The following is a 3201-nucleotide window of genomic DNA, read 5'->3' as shown; positions in this document are numbered from 1 at the left end:
CTTGATAACATCCTGCGAACTCCGATCCAGCAGAGCTTCACTGGAGAGTTCCGTCAGCACGACGGCGTGATGACGGTGATGATGTTTCTACCGACGCAGGGCTTCGCCTAAGCACCGCTACGAAATGACTGAGGTGGAATATGGTGGAGGGGGGCACCACACACGGCTGGGAGAGATCAACAGATCAACTTGTGTGTCTAGAGGTGCCCCTGCCCCCGTATATAAAGGATGGAGGAGGGGAGGCCGGCCAGCCCCTAGGGCGCGCCAGAAGTGTGGAGTCCTACTAGGACTCCCTAGTCCTAGTAGGATTCCTCCTCCCACATGGAATAGGAAAAAAGGGAAGGGAAAAGGAGAAGGAAGGAAGGGGGCGCCCCCCTCCCTAGTCCAATTCAGACCAGACCATGAGGAGGGGTGCGGCCACCTTTTGAGGCTTTCTCTCCTTTCCCGTATGGCCCATTAAGGCCCAATACGAATTCCTGTAACTCTCCGGTACTCCGAAAAATACCCGAATCACTCGGAACCTTTCCGATGTCCGAATATAGTCATCCAATATATCGATCTTTACGTCTCGACCATTTCGAGACTCCTCGTCATGTCTCTGATCTCATCCGGGACTCTGAACTACCTTTGGTACATCAAAACACATAAACTCATAATACAAATCGTCACCAAACATTAAGCGTGCGGACCCTACGGGTTCGAGAACTATGTAGACATGACTGAGACACGTCTTTGTTCAATAACCAATAGCGGAACCTAGATGCTCATATTGGCTCCTACATATTCTACGAAGATCTTTATCGGTCAAACCGCATAACAACATACGTTGTTCCCTTTGTCATCGGTATGTTACTTGCCCGAGATTCGATCGTGGTATCTCAATACCTAGTTCAATCTCGTTACCGGCAAGTCTCTTTACTCGTTCTGTAATACATCATCCCACAACTAAATCATTAGTTACAATGCTTGCAAGGCTTATAGTGATGTGTATTACCGAGTGGGCCCAGAGATACCTCTCCGACGATCAGAGTGACAAATCCTAATCTCGAAATACGCCAACTCAACAAGTACCTTCGGAGACACCTGTAGAGCACCTTTATAATCACCCAATTACGTTGTGACTTTTGGTAGCACACAAAGTGTTCCTCCGATAAATGGGAGTTGCATAATCTCATAGTCATAAAAACATGTATAAGTCATGAAGAAAGCAATAGCAACATACTGAACGATCAAGTGCTAAGTTAACGGAATGGGTCAAGTCAATCACATCATCCTCCTAATGATGTGATCCCGTTAATCAAATGACAACTCCTGTCTATGGTTAGGAAACTTAACCATCTTTTATTAACGAGCTAGTCAAGTAGAGGCATACTAGTGACACTATGTTTGTCTATGTATTCACACATGTATTATGTTTCCGGTTAATACAATTCTAGCATGAATAATAAACATTTATCATAAAATAAGGAAATAAATAATAACTTTATTATTGCCTCTAGGGCATATTTCCTTTAGCACCAACTCTCAATAGCTTCAATCTTGGCTTTATCAACTTCAATTCCCTGTGGAGTAACAACATAGCCAAGAAAAGATACTCGGTCGATGCAAAAGGTGCACTTCCCAAGGTTACCAAACAAACATGCATCACGTAGAGCAATAAAAACAACACATAAATGTTCCAAATGTTCCTCCAAAGATTTGCTATAAATCAATATGTCATCAAAGTAAACTACCACAAATCGTCCAATGAAAGCACGTAAAACTTCATTCATTAATCTCATAAAAGTACTAGGTGCATTAGTTAACCCAAAAGGCATGACTAACCACTCATATAATCCAAACTTAGTTTTAAATGTTGTTTTCCATTCATCTCCCAATTCCATACGAATTTGATGGTATCCACTACGCAAATCAACTTTGGAGAATATTGTAGAGCCACTCAATTCATCAAGCATATCATCTAGCCTAGGAATAGGATGACGATAACGAATAGTAATATTATTAATGCCTCTACAATCAATGCACATACACGACGTACCATCCTTTTTCGGCACTAAAATGATAGCAATAGCACAAGGACTAAGGGATTCGTGTATATAACCTTTGTCGAGAAGCTCTTGTACTTGACGCGTGATCTCCTTCGTCTCCTCTGGATTGGTACGATATGGTGCACGGTTGGGTAATGATGCACTGGGAATTAAGTCAATTTGATGCTCAATCCCTCGAATAGGTGGTAATCCCAGTGGCACGTCTTGTGGAAAGACGTCAGCAAACTCCTGCAAAATGTTAGTGACAGAAGGAGGCAAATAGGAAGGCACGCCCTCGAGTGAAAATAATGCCTCTTTGCACACAAAAGCATAGCAAACAGATTTGCTAAAATCTAGATCATCAATATTAGATTTGGTGGCAACTAAACATGCACTTTTCAATTTAATTTCAGAAGCAACACTAGATGGTTTATTATTAGGCTTCATTTGTTGCTCAAATTCTTTTGCCACAATCTGATTTTCACTCTTATTTTGCTCCTGTTTTGCTTTATTAGCTCTATTAATATCATCTTTCAAAATGGAATCAGCAGTCATAGGAAGCAAATTAATATTTTTTTCCTTATGAACAAGAGTATACTGATTGTTTCTACCATGGTGTATAGAATTTTTATCAAATTTCCATGGTCTACCAAGTAATAAGGAACATGCTTGCATAGGTACCACATCACAATCAACATAATCAGCATATGTAGAGATACTAAAATGCACATGAACAGTACGTGTTACCTTAACCTTGTCGCTGTTGTTGAACCATTGGATGTAGTAAGGATGTGGATGTGGTCTTGTAGTGAGAGATAGCTTCTCCACCATCTCCATGCTAGCCAAGTTGTTGCAGCTCCCTCCATCTATGATGACGCGAACAGAACGTTCCTTCACAACTCCCTTTGTATAGAACAAATTATGCCTCTGATTTTGCTCAGCTTGTGTAACCTGCACACCCAAAACACGTTGAGCAACTAAACATTCATACCTGTCAGCATCTTCAGCAGCCATGTATTGCGTCTCATGATCAAAATCATCTCCACCGTGTTCTTCATGTGTAATAAGAGCCAAAGTCTCCTCATCATAGTCACTAGCGGACTCATACCCACCATCCTTAGTAGCAATCATCACACGCTGAGATTTGCATTCTCTCACAAAATGTCCTCTTACC

This window comes from Triticum aestivum, chromosome 2A (genome assembly GCF_018294505.1).
Source record: "Triticum aestivum cultivar Chinese Spring chromosome 2A, IWGSC CS RefSeq v2.1, whole genome shotgun sequence".
Classification (NCBI taxonomy): Eukaryota; Viridiplantae; Streptophyta; class Magnoliopsida; order Poales; family Poaceae; genus Triticum; species Triticum aestivum.
Note: the sequence above shows the minus strand (reverse complement) of the source record.